Here is a 16,704-nt window from a genome sequence, read left to right as displayed (position 1 = left end):
AAGACAGGATTCAAATATAAAACACAGCAGGAAAGCCAATTACCACCTTTTTGGACTGATTATCAATTAAAGTGTGAATTTACTTCAAAATGTTATTAGTGTACAGTGACATATTCACATTAGTTTGTAATATCTGTTTTTACTTTGAAATGCACTAAAAGAGGCTAGAAACTGGTAATTTTGTGTGTAAAAATTTTCCGATTTTATTTTTTCTCCCCCGTTGTACGCCTCTTTTCCACTTTTTACCTCACTCACATGCCTGGCATCTGCCCCAGGTGACTTCAGTCTGATTGTTGACAACAGGAAAGGACACAAAGTGCTGGAGTAACTCAGCAGGTCAGGCAGTATCTCTGGAGAATATGGATGGGTGACGTTTTGGGTCGAGACCCTTCAGATGGCAGGAAATTTAATCCCAGTTGTAGCAATGAAACCTCTTTAGAGAAATTACAGAATAAAGGACATTGAAAATGTGCATTTTCAAAGTGCTTTCAGCAATTAATTGATTTCAAATTAATATTGAATTGTAGCTGTCAATCAAGCACTTGGAAAAAAAAGTTGGGCTACCAGTATTTGAATTTTTGCAGCATGTCTTGGAAGCAAGTCAACCTCGATCCTGAGGGGCCGCTTAAGAAGAAGCTAGCATGAATGCTGTTCTAATTGCAGTTGAGACAACCCAGTTTGTTACAGCAACAAATGAGATGACATATTCTGGAATTAGTGAACCACATCATTCAATTTAGTTAGGAGTACAATATGGTCACAGACGGGCTTAGATTGGTACATGGGATGGCAGTTTTGTTGTATGGGGAGGAATTAAGCAGACTTGGCATTTGCACTTTCAGTATCAGAAGGAGGAGAGATTATCTCATTGGAGCATACAGCATTTTTATAGGGCTTAACAGAGCAGATGTGGCATTCTCCTGCCTGAGGTGTCTGGAACCAGGGGGTCACAATTCAAAATAAGATGTCATCCTTTAACGAAAGAAGTAAGAAGATTATTGTTTACCCAGAGGTAGTGAAAAATAAAATGAAATAATCCACCACTCGGAAAATCTTACTTTCTACTATGCCTGTGCTAATAATCACTGTTAAAAATGTTTTTTTTAATAATCATGTAATTGTAATATTTAATAAAATTCTCTTGGAAATGCACATTTGTAGAATATATTGCAGCTAAATGTAATGCGATTTTATATGCAGTTACTTTTTTTAGGGATATTTTATAATGTACAAAATCTGATGTTGGTTTTTCATATCTATTGGCACTTTGTGGCAGTTCAATTTTCCATTTCATGGAAATTAATCTTTGTGATAATATCATGAAAACACTTTCTAATTTAACTGTCCACAATTGTACAGGAGACATTCATCTGTTTAAAATACTGGTTTAATGGCTCCATTAAACTGGTAAATAGATTACTTTGATACCAAAGCATTAAGTGTTTGTAAGATAATATCATGCTGTTTAATTTCCAGGCTTATATAATTGCAATTTTTTTTAAAAAAGCAGTCTAAATCAATAAATCAAGATTCTGTGACATGACCAGACTAATTCTGAGACTGTTTAACCCTGCAATAGTAAGAGAGAGCTGTATTCATTGTTTGAATTAGTGAACAGTTGGCAGTTGATATCAGAAACTGTGTCAGCAGTCTCTGTTCTCAGTATTAGAGGTCTGTGTCAGCACTCTGCAGAGTATCATGGTGCTAAGGATTTACACGGAACTTGGTTTTCAAGTTGCCAAAGTAGTTCAGTCAGCGATGAGGAGCTAACAAGAGCCAGCTGGAGTCCATTGTGTAACTGCCTGAAGCACTGATTTATAACATTACTATCCAAGATCATCACTTCATCTTGCAAACCTCCACCATCAACCCTCCCTTCTGACACAGTATGTAAACAGTGGCTGGAGAAACAGGCATACTAGGAAATGGGGGAGGGGTTTCTACGAGTGAAAGTAAGTCACATGCCACTGAAGTAATTACTGTTTGAAGAGTTCCAGATCTGACTAGCAGTGAAAAGGTATGGACATTTCTTTCAAATACGTTGTTGGTAAAAGGCGCTGAATCAGCAGATTATTGCTTGGAAAGCTGATGGTACATATGTCATTAACCCTTCCACGACTTAAGATTTAAAAAATATGTTTGCATTTAACTCTTGTTCTCTTGTCATGCACATTGAAAATTGTGGCTCAAAATTCTAAAATAAATTGCTAAACTGTTATCACAGTTGCAAAAATGTGATTTGAATCTTGGCTTCATTATTTATTGTATAGCTTTTTAATCTAAAATAAACATGTTCAGATAAGCCCTATCTACTCAGTCTTTGGCTGCATTAAAGCCAAGACATTGTTTAAAATTTATAAAGAATCAGTCTGCAACATTCAATTTGACCACGAGATTATGTTCATTTCCAAATGAAGATTTAAGACTTTAGAACTCTTAAGGGCTTTGGTTATTTTATATCACATATATAAATGAGGGATTGTTATAGTTTCATTTAACCTATCTTAACTGCTCCTGCTATTTTCTATATTCATATCTCAATAACAAATATAAAGGCCAAAGTTTAAAAATCATGTTATAGAAATTTGTGCAGGAGTGGTTTTAGGAAATATTCTCCAGTGGCCAACCTGATGAACTTGAAGCTCAGGTTTCAGAGATGCTGGGGTTGATTTTCTTTCTTCTGACCTTTCTTCTGCGTGCAACTCTGATGGAGCTCTTCCAAAATGCACACACTGATAATTTTGGCATTGGATGATATATGTGCTGTGGTCACGCACCAGGCATATATAGCATCTGGAATTGGATACACACTCATTTTGAGGAGGGTGCCTGTTTGCTGCTAAGCTCTGCAACAGCTTAAAGCAGGAGCATGGTAGTAGCTGCACAGTTTAGCTGGCAACAAACACAACTTGAGGCGCCACTCCTCGTGATGAGTATTAGGTAGAAAGATGGTGGCATGGAGAGCCTGGTAAGAGGTTCCAGACTTCAAAAATGCCAACTGCACTGCTGTAAGTGAAGTGGTGCGAGTTGCTTAGAAAATGAGCAGCATTAACAGGATGGCTAAGAAAAGCGACAGCAGCATCAGCACACGTTAACAGTTTGTACAATACATAATTAGTATATAGCAATTGATTCCCACTCACTTTCCCCTTTTCTTTTTTTTGCATTACAGCCATTTTATACTTCTTTCTTTATAATGCCAAGGAATTGTGTCCAAATTCAAGCCTTTAAGTAGCAGTGATGTTACTAATAACTGTTTACAATTCATACGTTTGTTGGTCCAATGAACACATAACAACTAGGATACCATGAAGCTTGGAGCTGGACTAGTTACCTTCAATTCTTTAAAAGGAGAGGGAGTGCACTTTTGATTAAAGAGAACATCATGGCAGTAATGCAAAATCAAATTACTAAACGATCATCCAGTGAGGCTGAGATATAATAACGATCATCCAGTGGGTAGAGCTGAGATATAATAAAAGGATGGTCACCTTGTTGGAATTGTAAAATCTTGGGATTGTAAAGATATGAAGACTTGGGAAGATTAATGGGAATATTTTGGAGATAGTGCGCATTACACTAAAGGAGGTGCTGGACGTCTTAAAATGTATGATGGTAGGTAAATCAGCTAAGTTTGATTAGGTATATCCAAGAACATTGTGGGAAGCCAGAGAAGAAATTGTGAAGAAGTAACCAAGAACATTGATTAGGGCAAGGGAGGAAAGATTGAGGGGTATGTGGGTCATATGTGGGCAAATATGTCTGGCTTAGATGGGCACTTGGTTGGCTTGAATGAGTTGGGCCAAAGGGCCTGTTTCCATGACTAAATATCATCATGGATTTTGGATGGTAAAACACAAAACACCAGGATTTCTTTATCTCCTTCCTATTCTCTATCTTTTTCAGAAATATTGTGGTTGACATGAAAGTTTGCATAAACCATTGGCTTTCCAACAAATTTTGGCATTGTGGTTATGAGGGCAAGTTTTCCTAACAACTTCCTGCTTTTTCTATGTTTACAAATATGCAAGACAGAAACTATCTCAGAAATTAAATCACTCACTCAGCCATTAGGGAAACACTTAGGTCTGAAGAAAGGTCTCGACCCGAAATGTCACCCGTTCCTTCTCTCCAGAGTTGCTGCCTGAGTTACTCCAGCATTTTGTGTCTATCTTTAGGAAAACACTAACACCATTTAGTACAGTGCTTTTTGTGTGGATGCATGCCGTTCCTTGTCAGTGTCTACAGTGGATCATCGTCCTATAAGCTGCTGAAACTGTTTAAGGGCCTGATCACCTAATTTTATTAATGATTTTTTTTTTAAACCTGTAATCTTTCTATAATATAACAAAATTCTAACATTTTAAAAATCTAGTTTTTAGCTTTTTAAGAGGTGTCGGTATGTTACAGCAGCATATACCGTCACGAAGAAAGCTCTGGTTTAATGTACCATTAGGGATTCAGTTGAAAGGCAGCAAAATTGAGTAGAAAACTTCTCATATTTCCTCATGACATAGAAAGAAGCCAGTTAGTCCATCAGCTCTATGCTGGCTCTCAGAACAACCTCATCAATCCTATTTATCCCCTTATTTCCCTGTAGCGCAATTGCTCCCTCTTTCATACCATCAACTTCACCATAATTCTTATGCCAGTCACCTACACCCGGGGGAATTTGTAGTCGCCATTCACCAGCCAGTACATCTGTGGGTTCACAAGCAAAACACTTCTGGCCAGTCAGCAAGGTGACATATACCCACAGTTACAGCAAGCAGGAATCATAATATCAATTTCTGAGGACCATGGCAAAGATATTGAAGGCATGCTCTCGGTCAATTACTGGGTCAAACTACGAATGGAGGTAGACATTTGTGTTACTGTTGGGAAGGAGGGTGTAGTTTGCTTTAAATGATTGGAAAATTTTGTCTCTATTGGAGGTGATGTAATTTCTTGCAATTGGAGATGTTGGGAGTGGTGGTGGAGGAGGGGGAGGGGGGGGGGGGGTAGTGGAGTATCTGAAGGATTAACTGCGATAATTTACTGGAGCCCATTGCAAAGGTGGCTCAAGGCTCCCCTGTGAAATCTCTAGGAGCATGCCTCCCAAATGAAGAAATAATACAGACTTGCATTAATTTGGCAGTTCAAACTAGTAAAAGCTCCCAAGTCGCCTCATGAGTGTTTTAAAGCAAATCCTCAGCACTTAATTAATTTGTCCCAAGATTCAGCTTTTGACTGACTTTACATGATGAGCTGACACTGCCCTCACCCCACTTTCCTGGAGCGATGTTTGGAATTTCAGTTTTGATCTATCGTCAGGATTTAGCAAGCGCATTTTAAACTCTACCTTCTATCTTGCAGCACTGTTAAAAAAAAAAAGGTGAAAGGCAAGGAAGGGTGGGATCAGAGGAGTAACTATTTCAGGTGTTGCATTTCATTCCAACCGTAGCCACTCCCTACCCATTTCTCACTTAAATTTGAGATCTGGTAGTTTTGGGCACTACTAAAATTTTGGCCTTGTATTCATGCATTGCTTTCAGTATTAGTTTGTTAACACCAACTTGCCATTTCAACCACAAGACTTGAATCGACTCCATGAAGACTGTTTTGAGATTCCCGCCGTTTAAAAATAATTTAAAGGTGGAACTTGAATATTCATCTTGTGGTGTGTTATGTTTAAAGTTAAAATGTAACGTTGAAGTATACTTTCCAAGCATGTTAAAGAAGAGATTAATATAATGCTGATTATTCAGAACAAAGAAACTGGATACTTTGTAGAAACTAAACAGAAAATGAATTGCCTCCTTTTGAACTCTTTTTAGGTTTCCTGTTTGAGCTTAATTTTCTCATTCATGCATTCGAGCATTTTCTTTGTCTTTGCCATTATTTTAACTTGGCATATATATTACTTCCTTTGAAGTTTCTGGTTTTCATTTATGAGGTTTCCCCCAAAATGTACCCCAAATGAATACAGTTAGTAAGAACTCGGCAATTTTAGGCTCCAGTTGTCGATAGGTTCAGCATTGTGTGCACTGCACACGTGAATATTGACTTAAAAAAATTTTTTTGCATTAAAACTATGTACTTTGCAAAGCATGCAAAATTCTTTGAAGTCATAGAATCATAGAGTGATACAGTGGGGAAATAGGCCCTTCAGCCCAACTTGCCCACAGCGGCCAACAATGTCCCAGCCACACTTGTCCCACTTGCCTGTCTAACTGTTTCTTAAATGATGGCTAGTCCCTGCCTCAACTACCTCCTCTGGCAGCTTGTTCCATACACCCACCACCCTTTGTGTGAAAAAGGTTACCCCCTCAGATTCCTGTTAAATCTTTTCCCCTTCTCCTTGAACCTATGTCCTCTGGTCCTTGATTCCCGGGCAAGAGACTCTTTGCATCTACCCGATCTATTCCTCTCAAGTGTTTCCTGTACTGGGGCATTCGTTAGAGTTGCACATGTAACGAATGCACCAATGACGTCACTCGTCATGCAACACTCGTGTTGAATGTTGACACTGAAATTACCTCTGTTCATGTGAGAAACAGCATGAGCCACTCGGGTAGAATTAGCTTTGCATAGGTTTAGCTGTTTAAAGGACTACTTGAGAACTTTTCACTTATTTGTGGTGTATGTTCCACAGGAGGGGTCATGGTATTCCAAACTGCACAAGCTAATTTGATTGAGCTACACAACCATTTCTCCGGTTATCACCTTTGGTCTCTGGTGCTTCAGTGGTGGTCCTATTGGCTCAAAGGGCGAAATCACCAATTCTTACAACTTTTTCTTATGTTCATGTGCTCTGCAGAGATAAATTTAGATTTTTTAGATTTAGAGATACAGCGTGGAAACAGGCCCTTCGGCCCACCGGTCCCAGCACATTAACACTATCCTACACACACTAGGGACAATTTTGTTTACATTTGGCCAGCCAATTAACCTACATACCTGTACGTCTTTGGAGTGTGGGAGGAAACCGAAGATCTCGGAGAAAACCCACGCAGGTCACGGGGAGAACGCACAAACTCCGTACAAACGGCGCCCGTAGTCAGGATCGAACCTGAGTCTTCGGCGCTGCATTCGCTGTAAGGCAGCCACTCTACCACTGCGCCACCGTGCCGCCACGGTGAAGGTAACTGATACTCTGGCCTTCCTGGCCCCTGGATTGTTCCAAGTGGCAATGCCATACATCTCTTTTCAGTACACTGCTACATTAAGATGTCACCATTGTTCTCTGCTCACAGTGACAGGACTTTTTAAAAATAGACAGAGTACTGGAGTAACTCAGTGGGTCAGGCAGCATCTCTGGAGAACTTGAATAGTTGACATTTCGGGTTGGAACCCTTCTTCACACTGCATCACCTTCCCCTAGAATTGAAGCCCCCAATTGACAGAGGCAAAGTGATACGATTTTCATCATCCTGAAGGACCAAGATGTGATGATTGCATTCATATGGTGCCTTGTGCTCCCTTTCTGAATTCTAAGCTCCATGTAAATCACAAGGCTATATTTCCTGAATGTATAGTTCATAATTGATCATGAGAGAAAGCTTTTCATGACCAATGTCAAATATGTGGGGAATTAGAACATAGAATAGTTCAGTACAGGAACAGGCCCTTTGGCCCACCGTCTGCACCAATCATAGCGCTAATGTAAAGTAATCCCATCTGCCTCCACCTGGTCTATAATCCACTATTTTGGATTATAGCTGTTCATGTGTCTGTTTAAATGCCTCTTAAATGTTGTAATTGTATCGACTTCTATCATCTCCCCAGGCGGTACATTCCAGGCACTACCAGGGACGCAGTGCTGCCGGAGCACACCAGAGCGCCACTCCGGCACCTCTGTAAAACAAAAAAAAAAATAACAGCGGGATCTATTAACTAGTGGGGAATTTAACAGCAGCCGCTCCGGCACCAGTGACAGCTCTGGCACCTAAAAAATTAGCACTGCAACACTGGGCACTACCACTCTGTGCAAAATAAACTCCTTTAAACTTTCCTCCTCTCATATTAAACCTATGGTCTCTAATATTTAACATTTGCATCCTGGGTAAAAAGATTATATCAAATTCACATAATAACCACTTTCTTAGCAGGCACCACAAACTGCCTATGTTGCAGTTACTGAACCATGCTGACAATAAGAGCTTTTGTCATCTTTGGCTTGCCGCCCCAGTCCACGCTCTACATGAATCGGCTCCCAACTGTTATAACAATTGACTTTGAACCACCAAGAGTCTGCCATCAGATTGGGAAATGATATGGCAAGTGATCCTTGGCCCAATGATAGGTGGGTTCGATGGGATGAAAAGCGGAGAAGAATTCTTCGGAGTATCTACCCAATGAAATATCAATGCTTCTGGTACCCTGGCCATAGGATGCCTTTGCGGCCCACGCTGTTACTGGGCTTTGGTTGCACAAACGTACATCAGAGGTTTCATCGAACCATGGATTGCTTGCCATTTGATATCACTGCGCCTACCTGCTGGTTTGTATACGTGCCATACATATGTTCAAGAAACATATTTTTTAGATTAAATTCTTATGCATAGTGCACATTGTGTTATGCAAAATAATTTCTGTGCCTAACAATAGAGGTTACTAACGTTGCTAATAGTAATCTCTATTTCACTTAATTAAAATCAAAGGGGAAATGGAGAATATTGGATAATACTGTGGCTTGTATTTTCTGGTCGTTGGTGAAACTTGTTGGCTTGCTTCTAATTTCCAGAAAAAAATGAACAGACATTTTACAATACATTCAGCAATATACTCGCGGAACCTGCTGAGCAGTGTCCTTGGTGGCATGGCCCTGCACAATGAAAGGGCCTTTCACACTGTAAAGGGATCACGTGGGTCAGCCAAAATAAGCCAGAGGAGGCATATCCCTGACTTAGCTCAAATTTTCAATTTCTCTCAAATCTAGAAAGCACTCTGAATGTTTCAGACCATTTACAGACCATTCAAAAACAAAAGTGTTTAAAAAAAAAATTCAAATAAAGAGTAAAGAAAAGTAAGTTAAACGATTTAACCTCAGCTAAAAGTTTTGATTTTTTTAAACTATTCCACAACAATTTAAACATTTTATAAAATTCCAAATTAACTATTGGAGATGTTGAAGAAAATCTGAGAAGGTTTAAAGGATTACCTTCAAACCAAAAATAATTGTAAGATTTGTCTTGTAGTTAAAAACATTTACTTGAAACTTTTGAATCCATTCTCTTCTGTTCACCCAGAGGGAAAAGATCAGTGTGCCATTCTGTTAACCTGATGCAGGATTTTAATTAAAAAACTTTAAAGTCATCAATCTGAAGAATGGTCTCAACCCGAAACATCTCATCAGTCTGAAGAAGGGTCTCGACCCGAAACGTCGACATCAGTCTGAAGAAGGGTCTCGACCCAAAACGTCACACATTCCTTCTCTCCAGAGATGCTGCCTGACCTGCTGAGTTACTCCAGCATTTTGTGATACCTTAATTAAAACGTGAGATCTAAATGCAATACGGTTCCTCGCCCAGTTGAGTTCTGTGCGTCCAGTGACAATTGATAACCTCTACTGAATGACAGCAACATTAAGAATTCTGTTTCACATCTTGAAGTTGTTGTCAATTGCACCAATACTTTCCAGAAAAATCCAGACAATTGTGTATTATATACTTTTAAATTATATTTTCTTATTTTAATCTTTGTGGATTTACTTAAATATTCAGCACCTTACTAATTGGGCTTCTGCCAGATTTAATAATTGTGCTCAAAATAAAAACATAATTTATGACTACAATACCAAAAAACTACAAATAGCGCTCATTGTATTGTAGAAATAAACAACTGCAGATACTGGTTTATACCAAAGATAGACACAAAGTGCTGGAGTAACCTAGCGAGTCAGCCAGCATCTCTGGAGAAAAAGGATGGGTTGACGTTTTGGGTTGGGACCCTTCCTCATTCTGAAGAATGGTCCCGACCAGAAAGCTCACCTATCCTTTTTCTCCAGAGATGCTGCCTGACCCGCTGAGTTACTCCAGCAATTTGTGTCTATCTCTGCTCATTGTATTCTTTCATGTTAGCTTAACCTATTTCATGTCATAATTCCTTAACATTGAGATTAATAAGGTTGATTATGATTTTCTGTTTGTTGGATTTTATTAATCCTGTGCACATATTTTGCTGCTTTAGTTTATGTGTTTTTCATATCTGAATTATCCTATTGCTTTATATAAATTCACTTCATAGCATGGTACTGAGGTGTAAGACTGATGAAATCAACACATTGCAATAATCAACCACAAAAGCATCAGTCATGGAATGAGAAAAAAAGTGACATTTCTCCTTTTACCCATTGCAAATTCTGTGCATAATTCATTAAAGATGATACAATCACACTGAGACGTGATGTTTGCTTCCTTGCTGAATTAGTTTAGTTCAGAGATACAGTGTGGAAATAGTCCCTTCAGCCCACCAAGTCTACACCAACCAGCGATTCCCTCATATTAACACTATTCCACACACACTTGGGACAATTTACATTTATACCAAGCCAATTAACCTACAAACCTGTATGTCTTTGGAGTGTGGGAGGAAACCTAAGATCTTGGAGAAAACTCACGCAGTCACGGGGACAACATACAAACTCCGTACAGACAGCACCTGAAGTCGGGAGCTGTAAGGCAACAACTCTACCGCTGCACCACCGTGCTGCCCACCTTGCTGTTGATTCATTTACACAGAATAATTACTGAATGAGATATTAAATTAACAGTATTAAATAAGGGCAATAGGCAATGTAGGCAAAAAATTGTGAACTATTTTATACCTGCAGTGATATTATGTAATTCCTATTAGCTGTATTTACATTTTAACTTGTCTCCTCAGTGGATGTTAACTTATTCTGCTGGAAAATAATGACCTATCTTTTCATTATTGTCCTTTCAAATAATTTGAATCATATAATTGTAATTTGAATCTTATTTATAGGCACTTGTACCAATTCAGCAATTACATCATCATTGTATCAGTGCCATATTCTTGGCTCATGAAACTTGTCTCTTTAAAGTTTGAATTCTGATTATTATTTTGTTCACTTGCCAAGTGTTTAGAGACCTAGGCGATTTCACAGTTCCTGTCTACTGTAAAGAAATAAAGTTATTTGACGAACTAAAATAATGAAGTTTCCAATAATCTAGCAGAAATATATTTTTCCTTGCCCTGGGATTGTGTATTTTTGTTTATTTCAGATCTTTTCCCCTGACCTTTAAGATATATTTTAATTTAAACAAAATAATTAAGGATAATTTAATCATTTATTTACAAAGGCACACATCCAGAAAACTACACGGAATATCAATTTGTAAGTTAAATTTAAATTCAACAGTGGTGCAAATATTGCTAAAATATTTGTACCAAACTAATGAAATCAATACAAAGGTACCAGATGACATGAGGACTTCCAGTGGCCAAATTTATGCTACAGCTGGTTAAAGGACTCATATAACATGATTGTTCAGTTTGTACATTTTGAAAACTATTTTATTTTTCGATTTGAGATTTGATTTCGTGTTTTTAGCCAGTAACGTGGGCCAAGTCCTAATTGTAACATCTGCTTTAAGTGTCAAATGAAAAATTACACTGCCGCCAGACGATGTAAGGTGGGTCACAGAGTGATGCAAGATGGGTTTGTAATTTCAGTACTGGTGACAATAAAAAACAGACATCATGAGAAAAACAATCTATTCTAAATGTAGTGGGGTAGCATAGAAACAAAGATTCTGCCAACAGAACTGTCTTCCCATCAGTTTGAAGAAGGGTCTCGACCCGAAACGTCACCCATTTCTTCTCTCCAGAGATGCTGCCTGTCCCACTGAGTTACTCCAGCATTTTGTGTCTATCTTCGGTGTAAACCAGCATCTTCAGTTCCTTCCTACACCTGCCTTCCCATCAGCATTAGTCGTACTCAATCCTCCAGTGAGATAGCTGCACTTAAAACACAAATAATCAATGTTTTTGGTTAATTTCTTTTAAAAGTTATTTGTGATGAAGTGAGATACAGATTTACTTGGAATGTGCAGATTACAGAATAGCTATTGTCGAGGTTACCTTGCTGATGGCTGTCATAACTGAAAATAAAGCAGATTGAAACTAGTTTGAACAAGGCTGTGAAATAATTTAAGAGAGGGCAAAAGCAAGCAAATATTTCAGTTATAGAGTCGTACAGCACGGAAACAGGCTCTTTGGCACTACACGCCTATGCTGACTAAGCTCTTCCCATTTGCTTGTATTTGACCCTTTTCCCTCTAAACCTTTCTTATACATGTACCTGTTCAAATGTCTATTAAATGCTGTTATTGTACCAACCCCAACTACCACTTCATTCTATATACCCAGCACTCTCGTGAAAAAGGTGCCCCTCATGTTCCTATTAAATCTTGCCCCACTCACCTTAAACCTTTGTCCTCTGGTTTTTGATTCCCCTGCCCTTCGGTTAAAAAAAAACCAGTGCAGTTACCCTAACTATTGCTCTCATGATTTTATACACTCAATCTCCTGTGCTGCATGAAATAAAAGGGGAGGAGGGAGGATAAGAGAGGTTGAGGGGGATGGAGTGGGGGGGAGGGGAGGGTGGAGGGTTAATGGAGGGAGGGGGAGGAGAGGGTGCTGCACCAATGCAGAAGAGGTTTGGGCCCAACGGGACCACTTGGTCTACTAAATAATAGAAGCAGGTATAGGTCATTACAGTCCTTGAAGCTTGCTTTGCCACTCAGTGGGATTATTTTTGATCTTGGGCTCGTCTATTTTTATGCTTGATTCCTCTGATTTTTGGACAGCAAGAGAATCAATCTAGTTCCTGTATAGGTTTAATGACTGAACAAAGCCTTCCCAGGTAGAACACTTTAAAGTTTGCTCCCCAATGCATAAAGAACTTTCTCCTTGTTTCAGTCTTAAGCACATGACTTCTAATGCTGAAAGTATGCCCCCTGGTACCAGTGAGTCTGGTAGTCAGAGGATTTGGGAAGTAGGCAGCAGAGTTTGGCATTGTAAGTTGGGGGAAAAATTGGAAGTTTAGAATGATTGGGGCTGGGGTTAATAAAATATGTGGGCAGAAGTCCAGGCTTTGTTTAGTTTCATTGATGATTCTTATCAGGATCATTGGCAGGTATTGATCAAGTCCATAGTATTCAAAACCAGAGATCAAAGATGCAGTCATATCCCAGCACTTACTTTAGGGATCGCACCCAAACATTCTTCACCAGGTTAGTTATTAGGTTGAGGGATTTTCTTCCATTTATTTCAACAGAAGAGAATGGCTGCGAGATGAAGTTGTGTCAAGATCGGCATAGTAGTGCACAATGCCAGGCACCCGGATTCCATCCAACCTCTGGTGCTGTTTGTGTGGAGTTTGCCTCGTTGTTCCTGTGACCACATGGGTTTCCTCCGAGTGCTCCATCTTCCTCCCATATCCCAAAGATGTGCGGGCTTGTAAATTAATTGGCCTCTAAAATTGTCCCTAGTGTGTAGGAAGTGGTTGAGAACGTGGACTAACATAGAACTAGTGTGAACAGGTAATCAATGGTCACTGTGGATTCGGTGAACCGAGAGGCCTGTTTCCATGATCTATCTCTAAAACCCCAAATTTAGCCTTTGTACACTGGGTGTATTTGAAAGCTTCAGTTTTAAAATTTCACTTTTTAATAGTGTGATTTTTAAAAATGTTAATTCTAGCTTTTTGCTGCTTTAACAGTTGTCTAAGCTTGGTGAATGTTTCAGCCAACCATCTAAGTATCTAAAGTTTCTTTGGCAGGGACGGTTCTGCATGCCCCAACCGAAATCTCTCCTGCCCAATAACCCCCCTCCTCCAACTACCCCAACGTGAAGGGATTTGCAGAGGGAATTTGAGTCATGGTGCAAGACTTTGTCATTGAAAATAAAGCTGCCATTGTTCAGCAAGCTTCCATCAGGTGATGTGATCATGTGATCGGTTAGCATCTGAATGCAATTTCTTGGCTGTTCGTTTGACGCACAATATAAATAGTGTTCTGTGGCAGAGAAACAGTTAAATTTCAATTTTAGGAAATTTAGTAGCTGCTAGCCACCTGCACATATATAATGCTGATTTTCTTGGTCAAAAGGCATCAGATTCTTGTCAGCTGCATTTGTGGATAAGACCATGTGGAGGCATTCTCGAGTGTAGACAACAGAAAGCGATTGTTTCATTCCTTCGTATCCACTTTTAGGCTGGCCTAAAGGAACTCCATTTGCTTAACATCTTTTTTCCATCCCATCTGATTCAGAATAGTTCAGTTTGCCCATTAAAGGAGGTCAGAGTTGATGACTGTTGATTGCGCAGTGATACTACACATTACAATGTTCTCTTGTGTAAGAGTGCAAGAGAACAGTTGACTGGAAGTTAGATAATTCTTTTGACAGTTGGTGATTTAATTGCATGTAAAGATCTAAATTGTTGGACCAAAATATTGTAGATGACAGAGTACCACAATACATTACACATAATTACAAATTCATGTTTCTAGAATAGTAATGGTTATCATTTCACTGCACTTTATTGCGGAATTTATCTGATTGTACCAATGTTAATTGTCTAATAGATTTTCCAGACATTTTATCACTTAAATAGGAATGTAAATAAACACAAACATATATAAAGTAAACCTACAATACAGGGTTAACTGCTGTTCCCTAACAATTGCATTGATAATGTATGAAGTGGTATATTAACAATCAATAACCATTTGCAAAAGTAAGCATACGTCATTGTTGCTAAGACCATTCATTTAGGAAGGAAATGCCAATATTACATTCTGTCTAATACAACGGATTTCAGCAGAAATATTTGTCAGGATTTTAAAAAAAACCTTTAAGTACTGTTGGAATATACTTTTATTGGTTTGTTATTGTTACATGTGACTTTACTATGCACGCTACCCAGGCAAATCATACGACACACGAGTAGTATAAGAAAATAACTGCAGATGCTGGTACAAATTGAAGGTATTAATTCACAAAATGCCGGAGTAACGCAGCAGGTCAGGCAGCATCTCGGGAGAGAAGGAATGGGTGACTTTTCGGATCGAGACCCTTCTTCAGACTCAGGAGTACATCAGGTAGTACTAATAGGAAATTAAAAAGAGTACAATGTTACAGCTACAGAGAAAGTGCAGATAAAAATAGTGCAGGGGTTGCAATGGAAGATCGGGAATTCGTCCTCAGCAAATGATAGGCCCATTCGAGAGTCTATTAACAATAGGGAAGAAGCAGATGGTACATGCTTTTAAGCTTTTGTATCATTTTCCCGATGGGAGAGATGGGAAGAAGGAATGACCAGGATATGAGAGATCCTGGGTTAGGTTGGCTGCTTCCTCGAGGCAGCATGAGTACAGATGGAGTTGATGAGGGGGGAGGCTTGTTTGCATGATGGGCTGGGCTGCGTTCACAACTCTGTGTTTTCTAGTGGTCGGGCAGAGCAGTTGCCATGCCAAGCTTTGATGCATCCAGATAGGATGCCTTTTATGGTGATTCAATAATTCAATGATACTTTATTGTCACTTGTACGCAAAGAGTTGCTACATATCCGGCGCCGACAAAGTTACAAAGTACTCATTGTAGTCCTGGTGGTCCCTCTTTGTTTTCCGCGGCCCCTTCACCACCGGGTCCCTCCTTATTCTCAGCGCCCCCCTTCCTTCCAGAGTTCCTTTTTGTTCTCAGCGCCCCCCCTCTCGCTGGATCCCCAGGTCAACTTTTTTTGTGTCGTCTACAATGTATATTACTGTTCTCAGATATCTATAGAAATTGATGAGTCATTGGAGACATTGAGTCATAGAGACATACAGCACGGACAGACATACAGATATATGCAACAACATCCTTCCTACAACAGAGTGACCAAAACTGAGCATAATAGTCCAAATGCAGCCTCACCAAAGTCTTGTACAACCGTAACATAACATTCCAACTTCTATACTTATATATGTAAAGTCTGAAGAAGGGTCTCGACCCGAAACGTCACCCATTCCTTCTCTCCCGAGATGCTGCCTGACCTGCTGAGTTACTCCAGCATTTTGTGAATAAATCGATTTGTACAAGCATCTGCAGTTATTTTCTTATACTATCTATACTCAATATCCTGACTTATGAAAGCCAAGGTACCAAAAGCCGCCTTTTCCTCCCCATCTACATGTGATGCTACTTTCAGGGAACTATGTACCTGCACTCCTAGATCCTTCTGCTCCACAAATCTCACGAGGGCCCTGCCATCCACACGCCAAATCTTGATTAGCCTTCTGAGAAAGTAGATGTGTTGGTGTGCTTTCTTGGCTGCAGCATCAATGTGGGTTGACCACGAGCAATTGTTGATGATATTTATACTAAGGAATTTGAAACACTTGATTATCTTCACTTCAGCACCTTTGATGCAGACTGGGGCATGAACTCTATTACGCTGACATTAAGGGAGAGGTTGTTGAATTGATACCATGCTGCTGAGCTTTCTATCTCCTCCCTATTTTGGTATTGCTTTATACAAGTGTTTTTACTTGGTTGTTCATAAGTGTCTGAATTGTCAGAGTTGAAGTGTCAGTGTATGTCCTACTTGTTCTGAACACAATGATGAATCTGCAACATGTCCACATGAGAAGAAAGTTTAGGCCGAGAAACTGTCCTTTTTGCACTAGATGTTTTGCAAGAATTTGCAATTCCCAT

The 16,704-nt window shown here is 39.4% G+C and overlaps 1 protein-coding gene across 3 annotated transcripts in view; it reads left to right on the top strand.

Moving 5' to 3' along the window:
- Positions 1 to 16,704, top strand: part of ift80 (intraflagellar transport 80 homolog (Chlamydomonas)) — a 145,220-nt gene that overhangs the window by 85,325 nt on the left and 43,191 nt on the right. The gene's annotated exons all lie outside the window — the stretch shown is intronic.

Source organism: Rhinoraja longicauda, chromosome 13 (genome assembly GCF_053455715.1).
Source record: "Rhinoraja longicauda isolate Sanriku21f chromosome 13, sRhiLon1.1, whole genome shotgun sequence".
In the NCBI taxonomy this organism is placed as follows: Eukaryota; Metazoa; Chordata; class Chondrichthyes; order Rajiformes; family Arhynchobatidae; genus Rhinoraja; species Rhinoraja longicauda.
Note: the sequence above shows the minus strand (reverse complement) of the source record. Positions and strands in the feature narration are given on the sequence as shown.